General features: G+C 44.4%; 1 long non-coding RNA gene across 1 annotated transcript; it reads left to right on the top strand.

Annotated features, from left to right (window-relative positions):
* Positions 1-6,274: 6,274 nt before the first annotated feature.
* On the top strand, positions 6,275-18,766 carry LOC117542410. The gene is made up of 2 exons (XR_004568432.1): positions 6,275-6,370; positions 18,052-18,766. It is a non-coding gene; the product is annotated as an uncharacterized LOC117542410 (long non-coding RNA).
* The last annotated feature ends 1,570 nt before the right edge of the window (positions 18,767-20,336 follow it).

Here is a 20,336-nt window from a genome sequence, read left to right as displayed (position 1 = left end):
TAGAGCCTAACTCACAAGATAGGGGCTCTATTTTCCGCTCCTCACACCATCGCTGGAATCCCAGCCACTTTGGCCTGTAACAGGCTGTGGTGGATCCCGCTCTAACTGCCTGGATAGACTGAATAACGCTATCAGACAATCCACCCTGTCTCAGCCTGTCCCTCTCAGGAGCCAAGCCTGGAGAGGACGGCCCAGAGTGGGTAACGCCCCGATTGCACCTGCCTCTTGAGACATCGCCCCCCAGACCTGGGGAATCGCCCAGGGCTGGCCCACCTTCATCTGCGTCATTTCTGAGTACCATGGAGCCCCGACGCGATCCGGTGCTACCAGGATGACTGCCAAATGTTCTCGCCTCACACTCCGCAGGAGAGAGAGAATGAGACGCAACGGTGGAAAGGCGTAGAGCAGCTTCCTTGGCCGTGTGCAAACGCGTCCACCCCCAAAGGCGGGTTGTCGCTCAGGGCCATGGAAAACCACAGGGCACAGTGGCCGTTGCGCCGGCTGGCGAACAGATCCACTTCCGCTCTCCCGAACTGGGCCCAGATCTGCTTCACCACCTCTGGGTGAAGCACCCACTCGCCTGGCAGGGGGCCACCCCTCAACATGAGGTCGGCTCCCCTGTCCTCCAGTCCCGGGATATGGAGGGCTCTCAGAGATAACACCACCTCTGATGCCCACAACCACAGCCTCTCCGCTGTGGCCAACAAGGCGGCGGAGCGGACTCCGCCCTGCCTGTTGATATATCGCTCCTGACCAATACATGTCTCCCTTGAATTAGGGGCATGAAATGCTGGAGGACTAACACTACCGCCCGTAGCTCTAGGAGGTTGCTGTGTCGTGTTTCCGTTAGAGACCAGCGCCCACCTATAGCCCTCTTCAGGCAGGTCCCTCCCCATCCTGTTCCCGTGAACACTGTGATGTAGGAGGCTACCCATCCCAGTGGAGACCCCCTCCGGAGGCGCCCAGGAGACCCCCAGAACCGGAGGTTGCCATCCACTGAGGGGGGGATGGTCACCAGCCGCTGTTTGTGCCTCTTGGGATCCAAACGCAGGCTGGAGAACCACCTCTGCAGGCGGCGCAGTAACCCCTACGGGACCACAATGTGAGCAGCCGTCATGAGACTCAAAGTCTGCATGACAGTTAAAGCTGTCACTGTCGCCCCCTGTCGCAGCCTGTGAACCGCCCGGAGAAGGGACGCACTTCTGCTCCCTGACAGGGTGGCGCGTAGCTCGCCTGCATCGAACACCACTCCCAACTACAACGCCTGTTGGTGAGGTATGGGGGTGCTCTTTTTTCAATTGATTGCAAAGCCTAATTCGGTTAGGTATGTGATCAATTGTGCTGTGCAAAGCATTGCCTGTTCCCTGGACCCGGCCATGACTATGAGGTCGTCTGGGTAAAATAAAAACTCTCATGCCGTGGGCGCGCAGCGGTTGAAGCGCAGTGGCCACACATTTACTGAACGTGCGTGGGGATAGGGAGTAGCCGAACGGTACTCTGTTGTACTCGTAGGCTATCCCCTGGAAGGCAAAACGCAGACACTTTCTGTGCTCCGGAGCAATTTCCACATGAAAGTATGCGTCTTTCAGGTCGATGGTGGTCAACCAATCGCCCGGTTTGCACAAGCCCCATTAACTGTTTTTATAGTTAACATGCAGAATTTTCTGCAGGCAATGTAACGATTCGGGCTGCTGAGATCTAGAATAGATCTGAATTCCCCTGTCTTCCTGAGAACCAGGAAGTACATGGAATAAAGACCATTTTCTCTGTGCTGAGGGTGCACAACAGACACAGCCTGTTTCTGCACCAGAGCCATTCAGGAAACCAATCTCCTCCTGGGAAGACAGATTTCCTCTCGCATGCCCATAAAAGGAGGTGAGATGCTGCAAAACTGGAGTGAATAGCCCCGTTTCAGCGTCCTGTCCATCCACTTTGTTAGTACACAGCTGAGTTTCAATTCCCCATAACATTGTGTTAATGGAAAGCCCTCAGCTGTGGGGCCGCAGCTACTGTGGTATTCTTTGGTGACCCGTTCCGCCGCAAAACTCCCCGTGAAGGGAAGATTTGCCCATGGAGGTTCGACACAGAACGGGCCGATTATTTACTGAGGTCCATGAACGCACCGCCGCGCGCTCCACCATAATGCTGTTTTTACCACTACGGTAAACAGCATTTAATCGGAGTCATAGGCGTAGTGTGTTCTATTGAGGTCCCTGAACGCACCGCCACGCGCTCTAGTGTGAGTCCGGGCTCCGCCATAAAGCAGCCTTTACCACTATGGAAAACTGCATTAATTGGAGTATTTGCTCTAGGCGTAGTGTGTTCTCTGACACCAATACGCCGGCCATAATGTCCCTGCACCCGCATAGCGCTCTCCTTTAGATAGCACTCCCTGCGGTTCATCCCTCTCATCTGGGCATGCCCACTAGCCACCTCCTTTACAGGAGCTACAGCTGGGGCAGCGAATGGGGAATTTGTCCCTGAACGCACCGCAGCCACTCTCACGAGGGCCGCGTGCCCACGTATTAATGCTGTATTTTCCATTCAACGGTGAAATGCATTAATCGGAGCTATTATACAAGGCAAGGTGTGTTTTCTGACAACAGCACGCCAGCAATAGCGTCTCTTGAACCCGCACAGTGCTTTGACAGCACACGGTTTATTCCACTCACGTGCACACGCCCACCTGCTGGCTCCCTATACTGGGGTTTACAGCGGGGGCGGGGAGTGTAGGACAGTGTTTCTTCCGCTGGGGATGGGCAAGAATCAGCCACGCTGCGATTACTCCTTATCCCGTAAGCAAGGAGATCGATCCATAGAGCCCTTCCGTAAAGACGGGGGCTCCCAGGAGATCAACACAGTCCTCTTTGGAAAAATGCCATGCGACGTGATATCCCAGGGACATCACAAGGCAGGCAGCGGCGGCGGCCTGTGATGAAGTAGGGTCGACCCTATATCATGTGAAGCCACCGAGCACCGGTCCCCGGGGGAACCGGGCCTGGGGCAAGGCTCGTGGACCAAGCTACTTATTCGGCCTTGCGGCCCAATAATCGCTCTGACCTGGTGAGGCGGGGGCATCTCTAGCAATGAGCGAGTAGCCCACACACCCGCCGCCATGATCATCATCCAGGGAGAGTACAGTAGTGATGGCAGTTTGACACTGAAGCTTCGAACGGAGCTTCAACCCTGGACTTCCTATTCCATAGAAGCAGTGCTTCGAAGCTTGCTTCAAATCACGTGACATATGACGTCCGAAGCAGCAACTGCTTCAAATCACGTGACATATGACGTCCGAAGCAGCAACTGCTTCAAATCACGTGACATGTGACGTCCGGAGCAGCAACTGCTTCATTTCCTGAATGAATAACTTGACTGGTTCACGGTCCATTCACGCGATTCAATGCACTGCCTGGTCTCGATTCTGACAGGTGACAGGTTGAAACAGTTTCAAATTTGAGCGCTTCAACACTTTATGACCGCTCTAAACAATGCGCAATGTGTGGGTTGTTGTCGTAGTTTGCGTTGTTGCTGTTGAGTTGTTGTTGGTATTGCATTTTAATTGTAGTATCATTATAGAGCAAGCCAGGAAGAAAGATAGGTCGTTCTGGCTCGGTAAACACTTCGAAATGTGGAGAAGAAGACAATTATCAGTAATATAAAAACAGTTCAATATTTTAAGGAATAGATAGCCCAGTGGATAGAGCCGGCAGCCCGAATGCGGCGATGTCCTCCGCGCAGTTGGTTCAAAGCCCGGAATGGATGTATTTTAATCATTGCTTTTCAACTTTAATAACTGATAAAAGGCCATCTCCTCCCAAAAAAATGTCCAGCACTCTCTAGTCTCTTCTCAATAACCCAATATACACAATTATCAATCTTTAATTGCAAATAAAACATGATATTCAGTCTTAGTGTGTGTGTGTATCGAATATTTTTCAAGGCAAAGATACGTTAAACCCACTGCAGCCTTGCACTTCGCCAGGAGAGGTCGCTGTAACTGAAGCTTCGAGAAATGAACCTTCCATGGACGCCGGACTCGGAAGGAATGGCGAACGTGAAATGGCACCGCCTCGGCCATATCCTGGTCCCCCAAACACTCGAAGCAGAGGTGGTGGGGGTCGCCGCCCGCTACCTTTCTTTCTCTTTCTTCCTTTCTCTCAAAAAATACGTCTCGGACTCAGTGCTAGGCTATCACCTCCGCTTGCTGAAGAGTAAAGGTTGGTGGTCAGGAGGCGAGGCCTCCTTTTATACGGAAGTGAGATGCACACGCATTCAGGTAGGCCCGCCCCGGGGCCGGCTACGTCCATAGAAATCTCAGTAGGTGAATGCTTGCATGATAAGGTAGTACCCATAGAGTCCAGTAGAGGGCGGAGCCTGTGAGAGATATAACAGATGAAAGTGCTTTAGATTATGCTCAGCAGTGTGTAGTTGGGTGGTCAAACAATCTAGTATTATGAATGAAGTGTGTTATATTTGGTGCAAAAGTTTGCATTTGGTAAGTGTTTATATAGTTTTGAGTGCAGTTCTTCATTTAGCAGGAGAAATTAGGTATTTTGCACTTTGGGTGTGTGGTTTTGTAAATTGTGTTTAGTGTTCTGAGAAACTGAGCAATTAAAAAAAAACGTGTGTTAGCAATCGAGAAAAACTGTAACACTGATTCACACACTGGTTGGTCATGGTGGGAAAAACCAAATGCTCTCAAAGCTAAGAAGAAAATACTGGATCATCAAAGACAATTCAGCTGTGAGAAAGATCACTCAGGACTGTGTACTATGCAGGCGATGGCATGGCACTACAATGAAACAAAAAATGGTGGATTTACCTCTAAACCGCGTAACACCTGACCTGCCACCCTTCACCAATACTGGTTTGGAATACTTTGGCCCAATTGAAGTAAAAAGGGGCCGCAGCAAAGTGAAGAGGTATGGAGCCTCATTTACCTTCCTTGCCTGTAGAGCTGTACACCTGCAGATGGCCTACTCTCTTGATACCAACTCCTGTATCTCAGCACTCAGGAGGTTTATCTGCAGGAGAGGCCAAGTAAAGGAGATCATCTCCGATAATGGAACGAATTTCGTTGGAACCGAAAGAGAACTTCGAGAAGCACTTGCCCTACTCAATCTGAATAAGATCCAGCATACGTTACAAGCTGAGAGAATAAAGTGGACATTCAACCCTCCTTACGGTTCTCATCATGGAGGTGTATGGGAGCGCCTCATCCGAATCATTAAAAAGATCCTCTACTCAGTCACAAAGGAACAAGCCCTGGACGATGAAAGTCTCCAAATGGCTCTGTGCGAAGTGGAGGCGATCATGAACGACCGTCCCACTACCCTGGTATCTGAAGATACAAAAGACCCGGAACTGCTTACACCAAACCATCTGCTTCAGTTGAAAGGAATGCCCATATTTTCCCCTGGAATTTTTCAGAAAAATTACATCTACTCCAGGAGAAGATGGAGACAAGTCCAGTATATATCGGACCGCTCCTGGAAGCGCTGGACACAGGAGTATCTTTCATTGATTGATGCAGGAGAGACAGAAATGGAACAAGGTCAAGAGAAATCTGAAGCCTGGAGACATAGTGCTGATAGTGGATGAAAGCTCACCTCGAAACTCCTGGCCATTGGGACGCATAACGGAAACCTTACCAGACACAAATGGATTTGTACGCCATGTCAAGGTCAAGACAAAAAATGGCACCTTGGAAAGGCCGATTACAAAGCTGTGTCTGTTGAGAGATATTGTTAGAGTTTATTGAAGGATAAAAGTGTTTTCATAAATGTGTTTTCATAATGTATTCTCATTGCTATGTTACAAGAAGCATAATGGAGGAACAGAGAATAGTCTGTTCAAATGGCACACATACACACACACACAGATTCACATGACTGAGAGTCACAAGATTCACACTAACAAATAAGGCGTTGGTCAACACCACATGATTGTCATGTTACTGTATTGTTGAAATAAAAAGAATGCAATGGGAGAAGGCGAGCGGAGTTGGTTAAGGAGTTGACATTGCATGTCACTCGCCGATTCTCCTTGCAGCAAGTAAACTTGAAACTCGAGTACTGTTATCTCTGTTCACTGGATCTGGTATAATTGAACCGAGCTGGGGTTTTACCCTTACAAAGTAATATAGATACCCCACATTAATTGGTCCTTCGGAGCCGGATTCCAATACATCGTGACGGGAAGGAGGAGGGAAAAGACACGCCGCAGTCTGTCGACAGCCGGGATCATCAGCCGACCCCGAGAAAGATCCGGGACGCAGAATTCGTGGCCGGGCCGGTGCTTATATGTCCAACCTCCCTCATCCTAGGCACGATTGACGGAATCCAACCGGACCAGTGACCACAGATAACGGGTAAGATAAAACGTTGATATACACGGTTACTCCGCCATTAAGGAGGTTGATAAAACGTTGATATACACGGTTACTCCGCCATTAAGGAGGTTGATAAAACGTTGATATACACGGTTACTCCGCCATTAAGGAGGTTGATAAAACGTTGATAGAGAAAGGCTACTCCGCCTAGGAGGAGGATCGACGTGCCTTTGGGTACACTTATGAGTGATTGAGTGAAAGCGGTGTGTAAAAGTGTCACCAGTGGAATCAGCACACAGAGTGGAAACCTAACGGTGATAACACAAACTCTGTGGTCTGTTGAAGTACACTAGTGGTGAATTAGGAATTAGGTTCTGACCGGCACGTTGTCCAGTAGGAACACCAAGCTAGAATCATGGGGTCCAATGGGAGTAAGCCTGCCGCTACAGGGGACATGAGATATATGGAAATATATAGTCATGGCAGCACCAGTTATTGTAGCAAATGGTATAAACTGTACGGCTTCCGAGGAAAGTTGGAGAAAACAGCAGTAAGAGAATTAAGCGACAAATTGAGAGCAGCAACAGCTGGAACAACACAAGGCAAGAAAAGAAAGAAGTTAGAAGCTCAACTGCGGGTTGCAGCTTTATGGGCTGAACAAGCCCATAAAAGGACAGGTGGAGCAGAAGAAGGTATGATAGCAGCGGCTGTTTCAGTGAAAGCAGACGAGGAGACAGGGCGTTCAGGGTCAGTTGACGCTGTACGCCGCGAGAAAGAGAGAGCGATAGTGGAAGAACACAAAGCGCAGGAACAAAGAATAAAAAGGAAGCAAGAGAAAGAGAGAAAAGACAGGGAAAGAGAGACACAAAAACGCATCGACAAAGAAATGGCAGATGCATTAAGCCCACTGCACACCAGAAAAAATAAGGGGGAAACCAAGTTATATCCTGTTGAAGAATTAAGAGAAGCAGAACAATCCTTCGACGGAACAGCATATCAGGGTGACGCTTATCCATTAGTACAAGTGGCCAACCCACACTATGGAGTTGGCGGTGACCTAGAAAGAATGTTAAGAGTGTTCCGCCCATGGACAATGGATGAGTGTAAAAAGGCTTGTGAGGGACTGACTCCATACAAACAGGACCCGGCGCAGTTTGTCCTTGACCATACTGCATTAATAGCGTCATATGGTTTAAATGGACATGAAGTTTTAAGAACCCTTATGACAATCTTTGGCCACGAATGGGCCAGGGCAGAGCCCTAGAGAGATAAGAGTTACGACACTCCCATAGACCTCCGTTGTAAAAAATGGCGGCGCCTACTTCCGGGGTATGGACATCGAAATAGTTCCAAATATTGTCATTTGGGCGTTGAACCTCATTCACTTACATTACGGCGCGTCGATTAGTTCCAGAGGTAAGTTGCTGAAATATCGAACTCTTTTGAATTGTCAACTGTCTATATTGTATCAGAGGCCCTTTATGATGCTTATACTGGTCTTCATTTGTATATGCACAGCGTAATTATCTATATTTTATCTTGGTTGTTACAACCAATTTAGCTAGCATTGCCTGCTAGTTAGCTAGCGCGACTTCGTCAGCTTTGAAGGTAATATTTCAGTAATGAATCGCTAGCAGCTTATATATCAATGATGCTGGCTAACTAACAAGCAGGATTTAGATTGATTATGTGTTTTTATTGTTATTTTGGTTTTTATCTGCTGAACCTGACCGTGTCAGCCATCCTTAGTCGGCTTTTTCTGTATGATATGACTTAACTGCTAGCACTAGTAGAAATGAGGTGGCGTTTGTGATAAATATTTCATTTAATATTTCATTGAATTTTGGGATATACTAACATTTCATTATGTGACATGTTGACTGTACTTTGTTTTTTTTTGTACTGTTCCTTGTTAACTCATCTGTACTGTAGAACTAGCCTAGCGCTACTTTTTAATGCTTGATGGCATGCTAGGATAGATTCCTTTGTATTGTACACACTAGTTTAATGATTGTTCTTCAAAGGTATTATTCAGTCTTAAACAAATAATAGCCTACTAAATAGGCTACTCTACAGCAGTGAATGAAGGATGAGCCTAAAACATGGTCATGTAAAAATGTAAAACGTATCTAAGTAATAGGCTACCAAGCTTTCCGATGTCACCCTGCCTCTCCAAATGCAAAACTGTCAATAAAAAGTATGCAATAATGCAATTACAGCTGAAAAGGTACTTGGGTGTGTGTGTTTTTTTAATATATATATTTACCATTCAATAACGCAATCGCTGCTGTCTGTCTGTCCCATAGAAGAACATGACAGCGCAGCGCAACTATACTACGGACGTGACTGCCCTGGCAGTGACAGCAACATAGCCTGCTTGTGCTACCACACTTTCCCCTCAAAATATCGTTAAATAACGAAACTTATAAATAGTGCCAATCCATACAAAGTGTAACCACATCATGTAAATATGAAAGCAATCTTTAAAAAATAACAGCGTTGGTTTAATCTATGACAGTGGCGAGCCGTGACTTTTATACCTAGGCCCTCTGACCCCCCTTCCCTCGAAAGAAAAGAAGCGATATTACGTCACAGCGTATACTTCAGCGGAATATCAAAACAGCGGCCCGGGGTGCAAACCGCATCAATGACAGCGACCCTCTACCACACAGAACAACACCATTTATATAAACACCTATCATGACAGGGCACCCACAGCCAAGTAACAATTACAAATGAATTAAGTCGGCACGGCGGCCCACATTGAAAATGACTTAGGCCTACCTTTGATGATCAAATCACTTAAACACAAAGTCCATCCTCCTGTCCTATTGGATGAAGCACTTGCGGGTAATTCAGCTGATCCTTTGCCACTCCAGTTTATCATTGTAGGCTAACTCAATTTTGAAAATGACTCGGTTAATAATTTCGCAACGATGTCATCATCACTATCACTGACATGAGCCATCAAGAACGAACTTATGCTAATCATAAATCTATCCATCATAAATCTATCGATTAGATTTATGATTCGAAAATAATAAAAGTAGGGTAGACATGTGGATATTATCCGGTTGAACAAAACGTGCATTTATCTAACAGGTTCGTTTTCCACAGACCTTATTTCAAGCTATTTTCCAAAATCCTATGGAGAAATCCCATTGCTTTCTGTCGAGGGAATCCAAGCGAAGCTTATTTCCGGGTTTTAGGACGCGTCACTGCACCACTTGCATAGACCTCACAGCGGGCGGAACTTGTCATAAAGTCCGCGAAAATAAAGCCCGCCCATTTAGAAGGAAGATATGATTGGTCAATTGTACTGTCATTTGACATTACTCTCTCATTGAGTTACTATAGCTGGCCCTCTGTGAATGTAGAGAGGGACCAACAAGCTCTCCCGTCTTCATATAACTCGCAGAGACGGCATTTAACCCTTCACATTCCAACAGAAACTGAACAGGCAGATTCGAAGGATTTATTTCTTTGGAAATATTATTTTAAATACAATTAAATCAAGTTATGTTGGTAAAACTAATGAAAAATGTAACAACAAAAAAATATTTAAAAAAATATTTTTAAAAAAATGTTTTTTTTTTAATGTTTTCAAATATTATTTTTTAGAATATCTTAGGCCCTCACAGAGGGCCTAGAGGGCCCTGACAGCTCGCTGATCTATGACAATTTTGACCATGTTTGTGCTGTTTTTGCCATAGAGAAGCATTGCAACGGAAGTGCGTTTTGAACTATCCCGGCATACATAAACCACGTGACCGGCTTACGGCGACATCAAAGAGTGTCGTAACTCTTATCTCTCTAGGGCTCTGGGCCAGGGTAAAGGGAGATTTCACCGGGTCCTGGCCCAATGGAAACCCGCTGGAACCAGGTCAGCAGGACCTCATCAATGCACTTGCTCCCGTAAATATCTCAATCGAGAGGGTTTTTGCACTGAGACGAGACTTTACTAAAGTCTCAGGGTGTAGACAGGGAGAAAAATAGTCAGTACAAGATTTCAGAATCAGAATGGAAGATTGTTTCCGTATCAATAGCGGAATTCCACCCAGCAATGCTGTTGACTCCCCATATGTGCAGCAGCTGAAACAAAGCCTGATGAATGGGTTCCACCCAGGTATTGCTGACTTTATCCGCAAGCATAATGTTAACCATAGGACATGCGACTTACAAGAGTGCCTAAATTATGCAGAACATGCAGCAACCCAGATCAAAGAAAAAAGACATAAGAAAGCGTCAGCATCAGCTTTCTTCATAGGAGAAGATGGGGAAGAAAATCAGATTTTCTTTGTGGGACCAGGACAGGGGAGAAGCGGGTTTAACAGAGGACGAGGGAATGATAGAGGAACAGGCAGAGGCAGAGGAGGAGGCAGAAACGCAGAAGGCAAATTCCTCTGCTACAGGTGCGGAAAGGAGGGGCACATGGCGAGAGACTGTGAGGAACAGAGACCACAGAACAAAGAAGGGGGACAAAAGGGACAGTACAAAGACGAGAGACATGGCCCCCCCCCTTCACATAACCTACATAGTTATGACAACTGACTAGACGTAGAAAAGGAAGAAGAGGACGTCCACACTAGGGATGTGCATCTCCATCACTGAGGCCGATGCGATGCGCATCTCGATACGTTGCCACGATACGATACATTAACGATACATTTGAAACACCAGGCGATGCGATACGATACGATTCACCCCTGTTGCGATACAGTTCGATACGATTTGATTCAACATTATGCGATTCGGTGCGATACGATGCGATTCAACACGATGCAAAAATAATGATACTTCAATTTGGTACGACAGAGGATTTTTGTTTTATTCCTTATATGCAGCAAATCATACATTAACAAAAAAGTGCTTTACATATTTGGTACTGCACATCCCATCATGCCGTTTATTTTTTTACCTTTAAAAGCTCTCCAGAGTACAATTGTATAACACCTCACAGTTAAACAATGTAAGGATGCATTGCTCATGATTAACAATGTGCAAATAACAGCTACCATAGAGCAATGCCCATACAACTGCCAGCCTGATGTGCTTAACACTCATTCATAGGCTAACTCACCAGTGAGCAGAAAGCGGTGGGTTCTATATGAACAATAAATAATACAAATAACCTTTCACAAACAGGTATTTCATAACTGCTTACAGTGAGGAATACATTTAAATTATTATTGGCCGTCACAGGCTGCTGTAAACTAAACACCACTCTCTCTGACAGAACACCTCACTGAGTGATTTAACTCATATGTCTAACTTTGAGGTTTCTCTTTTCAGCCGCAGACCCCATGTCGACTCTTTATGTGCGTAGCTAAGTTCCTCGTACTACTTGTGTACTTTAAATCGGCTCGGCATCGTTAACAATTTGCGAGCGATTTTTCAAGTTGACCGTCTGTGCCGCGCACATATACCATCAGGACGTTACTGATGGGGTGCGGCTGCGGAGTGATACTGTGTGTATGCAAGCCCGCATCTAGGACGGATCTATGTATCATGGCTGTAGACCTGTTAAGTAATAAAGATACCTCATACAAAGGTCTACGGATACCTTATTACTCTCCATGACCTGCGGTCAACTATATAGCCTAGCATAAAGGACTATTACACCGTCTTTCTTGAACAATCCGAAGTGTTGCCAAACGTTTGATTTGTAGGTATTTTTCGGTGCGCTGTGTTTCTCTTTCTCCTCGACTTCCGTGTGTGTTGATAACTGAGACTCTCGGCCTCCGTAGTGGCGAAGATATCAAAGATCGTATCTGCTGAGCGTTGACAAGATTAGGGGATTTTATATGAATGAATCGTTTTTTTACCGATGCAAAGACGCTACGCAATCGATGCATCGCGAGTTCAACCCGGTTCAACCCAAACTGTAGCCGATGTGCACTCTTTCAACCAGTGCACTCGCATCTTGAACGTTTATGCCGGTGCACCGATGCGAATCGGTGAATCTTAACATCTCTAGTCCACACACATCACATTGACCTTTCTGAAGTATTACTGAATCTGTCAGACAACAGTATTAAACCTACCAGGACAATCGAAATCAATGGGGAAAAATTAGAATTCTTATGTGACAGCGGTGCAGACTCATCAGTAGTGAAAAAAGAGGTCCAAAGAATGTGGCCACCAACTGGCACTATGTTTGTAAAATCAGCAAATGGACACATAAATCAGAGGTCGATTTCAAAGCCACTTTTTATGGAAGATAGAAGGTCAGGCCTCCAGGCATCCCTCAAATTTGTGTTCATCTCAAACTGCCCTGTCAATTTGCTAGGGAGAGACGGCATGGAAATGTTAAAAATCAGTGTAGTACCAGTCAAAGGGGGAATGCGAGCAGTAGGGCCCGGAGAAAAGGTGGAAGACCAGGTCTTCCTTCAAAAATCCATAAACACCCCCAACTACTACTGGTCACTAGACATGCCACAACCTGACGTGACAAACACAGGTGAACACCTGTTAACACTATTCACCCCACAACATGGCCAAGAAGTAATGAAACCTGACGCATTGCACGTTACACTAAAGTACAAGAACACCCCTGGCCCAGACAAAGACTATGATGTGCTCGTGCATCGACTGACACCACAGAGGGTAGTGTTCCACTCGATGTATGCAAACCAACACGGGGATGTTGCAATTGACGCTAGGGTCCCATCAACCACAGCCTTGATAATGGAACCAGGTTCCACGCCACACATATCAGTAGCTAGGGGCCCAGGGACTTCATGGAGAGACTTAGGTTTATTAGTGGCTAGAGGTAACAGGATAACAAAATGGACAGATGACAAAAACGGTTGGCAAACTGGAGGCGGGTTAAAGCGCAAAACTCTAGGGTTTACCTTAGTGATGACACCACGCGCCCACCTAGACGACCCTGAACAACAATGATGTATGCTAAGTGAAGAGGCCTTAGAGGTCCTGAAAACGGTGCCGCCATGCGTATGGTCACAAGGAAAATGTGATGTAGGTCGCATGGCAAATGCAAAACCTGTACACGTTAGACCAAAAACTAACTACAGACCTAACAAAAGACAATACCCCTTAAAAGAGGATGCAAAAGTTGGCATCAAACCTGTAATTGAAGAAATGCTAAAAGCAGGGATCCTGCGTGAGTGCCCTGATGCATCATGCAATACCCCCATCTTCCCAGTAAAAAAGGCTGATGGGCAGTCATGGAGAATGATTCAAGACTTAAGAGCAGTAAATGACGCTGTACAAAGCACAGCCCCAACAGTACCAGATCCACACACGTTAATGAATGGCCTTAAGCCAAATATGGCATGGTTCTCAGTGATAGACTTGAGCAATGCCTTTTTCTCCATTCCTGTAGAAAAAGACTCACAAGGATGGTTCGGGTTCACACATGAAGGATCAAAGTACACATACACCAGATTACCTCAGGGGTATGTGGATAGCCCAACAATCTTTTCACGATAAATAGCTAATTGTTTGGCTACATTACAGATACCTGACACATCGCAGATTTTGGTATATGTAGATGATATTCTTGTTGCGTCACCCACACAGGAAGAAAGCACAAAAGTCACACTACAAATACTGACACATTTGGCCAAAACAGGAAACAAGGTTTCAAGACAGAAACTTCAGTTTGTGAAAGAGGAAGTGATCTTTTTAGGCCACAATTTAAACCGAGAAGGGAGACGCAAGAGTAAGCCCCCTGCACAAAAAGGGCAGCAAATTGGACCCAGGCAACTACCGCCCTGTTTCTATACTTACCTCCATCTCGAAAGTCATGGAAAAAATAGTATATGAACAGGTCGAAAAGTACCTCGCGGAAAATAAACTAATCTATGAATTTCAATCTGGCTTTAGAACATCCCACTCCACTGACACATGCCTTCTTTATTTGAGCGACCACATCAAACAAGAGGTGGACGAGGGCAAGTACTGCGGCATGGTGATGCTGGACCTACAAAAGGCTTTCGACACTGTCAATCACCCCATTCTGATTGACAAGCTAAAAGCAATTGGTTTTGATAAACTATCGGTGAGCTGGATGCAATCCTACCTGGAGGGGAGAGAACAGATGGTGGAGGTAAACGGTACTCTGTCCCCCCCCCTCCCAGTGAGCTGTGGTGTTCCACAAGGAAGCATATTAGGTCCGTTACTGTTCCTAATTTATGTAAATGACATGTCATCAGCATGTGACTGCAACTTGTTCCTGTTCGCGGACGACTCAGCCCTGCTGGTCTCTGACAGGAACAGGTTGCAGGTTGAAAAAAACCCTCAGCTCCGAGCTCGGCAGAATCTGCACCTGGCTCGCCGATAATAAATTATCATTACACCTGGGTAAAACAGAGTCCATTCTTTTCGGTTCGAAACATAATCTCAGCAAATCCGACGACTTCTCAGTTGCAGTGGGCGACATTATTGTCACAAGTAAGAAGGAAATTACATACCTAGGATCTATTCTTGAGGCAAACCTCTCCTGTGACAAAATGGCATCCAATGTAATAAAAAAAGTCAATCAAAGAACTAGATTCCTATACCGGATCTCCTCTCTGGTAAACAAAAACACCCTGAAAACTCTGGCAGGAGCACTCATTCAAGGGGTACTATGACTATGCTTGCACGTCATGGTACCATAGCACCTCCAAGGCGCTAAAAATAAAACTTCAAACATCGCAAAATAAACTGGTCAGACTACTGCTTGACCTTTCATCTAGAACCCACCTCACCTCTGCCCACTTTGACAACCTAGGATGGCTTAGAGTAGACGACAGAGTACAGCTACTTGCAATGGGCCTGGTCTACAAGATCCACTACACCTCTATGGTACCCATGTACATGTCAAAATTCTTCCCAAAGGTCAAGGAATACCATGATCATAACACCAGAACGCAAAACCTGTACACGTTAGACCAAAAACTAACTACAGACCTAACATAAGATAATACCCCTTAAAAGAGGATGCAAAAGTTGGCATCAAACCTGTAATTGAAGAAATGCTAAAAGCAGGGATCCTGCGTGAGTGCCCTGATGCATCATGCAATACCCCCATCTTCCCAGTAAAAAAGGCTGATGGGCAGTCATGGAGAATGATTCAAGACTTAAGAGCAGTAAATGACGCTGTACAAAGCACAGCCCCAACAGTACCAGATCCACACACGTTAATGAACGGCCTTAAGCCAAATATGGCATGGTTCTCAGTGATAGACTTGAGCAATGCCTTTTTCTCCATTCCTGTAGAAAAAGACTCACAAGGATGGTTCGGGTTCACACATGAAGGAACAAAGTACACATACACCAGATTACCTCAGGGGTATGTGGATAGCCCAACAATCTTTTCATGAGTAATAGCTAATTGTTTGGCTACATTACAGATACCTGACACATCGCAGATTTTGGTATATGTAGATGATATTCTTGTTGCGTCACCCACAAAGGAAGAAAGCACAAAAGTCACACTACAAGTACTGACACATTTGGCCAAAACAGGAAACAAGGTTTCAAGACAGAAACTTCAGTTTGTGAAAGAGGAAGTGATCTTTTTAGGCCACAATTTAAACCGAGAAGGGAGACGCATACACTCAGAGAGGAAACAGACGGTGTTAAACGCACCAAAACCAACAACAAAAAAACAAATGATGCAATTCCTTGGGCTGACTAACTATTGCAGAGCATGGGTTCCAGACTACGCAGGAATGACTCAGCCCCTACTAGATTGCATATACTCAGACAATGACATGAAAATGTCCGGCAAGATAGAATGGACACAAGAGGCAGAAGCTGCATTTGAAAGGACTAAACAGTGTCTCGTAGGGTCATCGGTGTTAGCATTACCAGACTATGAAAAACCATTTGTACAAACAGTTGACTGCAAAAAAGGGTTTATGACATCAGTATTGGCCCAAAAACACGGCACAAAACTAAGGCCTGTCGCTTACTACTCTAAAAGGTTAGACCCAGTAGCACAAGCATTACCAGTATGCGTACAAGCAGTATGTGCGGCAGCAATGGCGGTACATTGTACAGCAGAAATAGTTTTGTTCCACCCACTCACACTGATGGTTCCACACGCAGTCACCATGTTGTTACATGACACCAAAATGGCTTTCTTATCACCTGCACGTTATTTGGCACTGACAGCTACACTAATGTCACAACCACACATTGTGATAAAAATATGTAATATCTTAAATCCAGCCACATTAATACCTACAGCAGAAGATGGAGAACCACACTGTTGTAAAGAAGAGACTGACAGAACATGCAAACCAAGACCAGATTTGAAAGACATACAACTGATTTGTGGCGAAACATGGTTTGTGGATGGGTCCTGTTCTAAATCTATAACAGGCCAAAATCAAACAGGGTTTGCAGTTGTATCACACACACAGGTCATAAAAGCAGGCCGACTCCCCCACACATATTCTGCACAAGCAGCGGAATTAGTAGCTCTTACAGAAGCATGCAAAGCGGGGGTTCGAAAAGATGTGACTATGTGGACAGACAGCCAGTATGCACACTCAACAGTACATATATTTGCAGCCCAATGGGCCCGCAGGGGCATGAAAACGTCAACATGAAAACCAGTCACCCATGCACAGCTGCTGACTGATTTTTTAAAAGCGGTGTTGTTGCCGAAAAGCATCGCTATATGCAAATGTGCTGCGCACACCAGTGGGAAGGATGCAGTAACATTTGGCAATGCACACGCGGATAAGATAGCGAAGCTAGCAGCTATGGGCGAATATGGGTTCCATATCCTCTTGCAGAAGGGGGAAAGTGTTTCACAACCGATACCTCTTGTGATATTAAGGGATATGCAGAACAGCGCACCCGACAGAGAAAAGAAGAAATGGTTGACAGATGGTGCAACCACAGACCCTGAGGGAACATTCAGAATAAACAACAAGATAGTACTCCCTGTTAGTCTCTACAAAACAGCAGCTCATTTGAGTCATGGGCCGTGCCATGTCTCAACAGGAGGGATGGTGACAATAATAAATGAACACTTCCATACATACAACTACATTACATTTTCTAAAAACTTTTGTAGAGCCTGTGTAGTATGTTGCAGACACAATGCTCAAGGCAATGAGCGACCACAGAGAGGAAAGTTCCCTACACCAACATACCCGTTTCAACACATGCATATGGACTTCATCGAACTAACACCATGCCAAGGGTACAAATACTGTTTGGTAATGATATGTCCGTTTTCAAAGTGGGTTGAAATATTCCCAGCAAAACATGCAGACGCTATTACCGTAGCAAAAGCCATATGCAAGACAATAATACCAAACAGAGGTATTCCAGAGAAACTGTACAGTGATAATGGGTCCCATTTTGTAAATCAGGTTATTACCAAACTGTCCGAACATATGGGGATAACATTAAAAAACCATTGTGCATATCATCCACAGAGTGCAGGCTTAGTGGAAAGAACAAACGGAACAGTAAAGTTAAGACTAAGGAAAACAATGGAGGAAACAGGAAGACCATGGGTGGAATGTGTGTCTCTAGTAGAAACATGCATGAGAATCACGCCCACGGCAAAAGGGTTGTCTCCCTTTGAGATCATAACAGGAAGGCAATTCAGACTACCAATCACAGACGAGGTGAGGGAGGAGGATGATGCTGAGGCAGAGACTACATTAACTGAATGGATGAGCAGACTCTTCAGAAGCAATGAGATAGCTCGAACAAATAACTTGCCAGACATTTCTACTCCCTTACAGGATACTCGAGTGCAGACTGGTGACCAGGTCCTCGTGAAGGTGATTAAGAGGAAGCATTGGCACTGTCCACGGTGGGACGGTCCCTACACGGTACTGCTGACAACACCGACTGCACTAAAAATCGCCGAAAGAACTACGTGGATACATCAGAGCCACTGCAAAAAGATAATACCTCTCCAACTTAACGACGGATAAGTGGTGGAAGTCCGGCTACAAAGGGCGGTGTTTCATTAGGAAATACTGGTCTCAACCCCGGTGAAGAAAACAACAGAACCACTATCACAAATAGACTATGTTGGGAAAGGTGTTGTGTGTAGTGACCCTGCTGGGTCTGACGCTAATGACAATAAAGACACTGTAACCAGCTAGTAATTATGAAAAACAGGAGGGAATGTTAGAGTTTATTGAAGGATAAAAGTGTTTTCATAAATGTGTTTTCATAATGTATTCTCATTGCTGTGTTACAAGAAGCATAATGGAGGAACAGAGAATAGTCTGTTCAAATGGCACACATACACACACACACACAGATTCACATGACTGAGAGTCACAAGATTCACACTAACAAATAAGGCGTTGGTCAACACCACATGATTGTCATGTTACTGTATTGTTGAAATAAAAAGAATGCAATGGGAGAAGGCGAGCGGAGTTGGTTAAGGAGTTGACATTGCATGTCACTCGCCGATTCTCCTTGCAGCAAGTAAACTTGAAACTCGAGTACTGTTATCTCTGTTCACTGGATCTGGTATAATTGAACCGAGCTGGGGTTACCGTTTTACCCTTACAAAGTAATATAGATACCCCACAGATATGGCCTGACAACACAGACATGACAGACCTGACATACTGAACCACCCCTTAACCTACCAGTCTTATTTTACACTTTTTTTGACAAAAGGTAGGCTAGAATCTAAAAGCTTTAAAAGCTTAAAATGATTACTCAAATATGGAATTAAATGTTTATTTTCTGTTTTATTGGAAAATGATTTAAAATGTTTTGTAAAACTAACCTTTGAGTGCTCACGATTATGAACATGCATTTATTTTCTGAATACTTGCCCTCGGAAAGATCCTTTCAAAAAACAAAAACGGGGACTATTTTTTTTTAATCCTTCTTTGATGAACTTTGAACTTTTTTTTTTGGAATCTTGACCAATGTACCATTGAAACCATTTTTTTTAATGAAGGAATAAGAATGGACACCGTATAATCTTGAACATTGTGATCGAAGGAATTGCCCTCTAGTGGTCAATTGGGGGCCGGAATGTTGAAGTCATTTTGCATTTCTATTTTATTTCTACCTGTCAGCCAATAAGACAGATGTTTATTTCCGTGTATGCTGTACACACCTCCCTTACGAAATGAACTATAAATCTATAAAATGTGGTCATAACTAAAATTTGAATTAACTGTATACTTCTTTGTTTTAAAATTAAATAAACATACATACATAATACATTTCCATACGTTCCTCACGCCTAGGTCATATGTCATAATAAGTCATACAAAAAAAAATATACAAAAATAAGAAATGCACTCAATTTAAAATTTGGGAGAATAAATTAAAGAAAATAATAATAATAATAATAATAATAATAATAAACTATTTATTTTGCAACTTTCATACAAGATGTAGCCCGATGTACTTTACAAATTAAGACAAGATACAAAATAAAGAGTGAGGAATGTAATTAAAAACATAATTATAAACAAATAGAAAGAGTTATATCACAGAACCATAAAACAATAACAAATGAACAGTAATACAACTAAATTACCCCAAATTAATAGGCTAATTCAAAAGATAGGTCTTCAATATACTTTTAAAAACTCCAATGGAGTTTGCTGTTCTAAGATCCAATGGATCTGTTCCACAGTTTGGGACCATAAAAACAGAAAGCAGCCTCCCCAGATTTATTGTGTAATAGTTCTGGTACTTCTAAAATAAATGCATTGGAGGATCTGAGTGTCCTTGTAGGGTTATAAAATGAAAGGCATTCACTGGTGTATGTCGGGGCCAGGTTATGTAAAGCCTTGTAAATCACTAAAAGCAATTCTGAAAGACAGTTAAGAAACGGTAACCAGTGCAGTGATGCCAGCACAGGGGAATGTGATCCTGGCCACAGCATTCTGAATGAATTGCAATTTCTTTAAAGATCTTTTAGGGAGACCAGTCAAAAGAGAATTATAGTTGTCCAAGCGTCTAGTAATACAAGCAGAATCTGGGTTTTCAGAATAAATGGAAATATACAATTGTGTCTCATCTATGTAACAGTGGTATT

Source organism: Gymnodraco acuticeps, unplaced genomic scaffold (assembly GCF_902827175.1).
Source record: "Gymnodraco acuticeps unplaced genomic scaffold, fGymAcu1.1, whole genome shotgun sequence".
Classification (NCBI taxonomy): domain Eukaryota; kingdom Metazoa; phylum Chordata; class Actinopteri; order Perciformes; family Bathydraconidae; genus Gymnodraco; species Gymnodraco acuticeps.
This window is presented reverse-complemented; position numbering and strand designations above follow the sequence as displayed.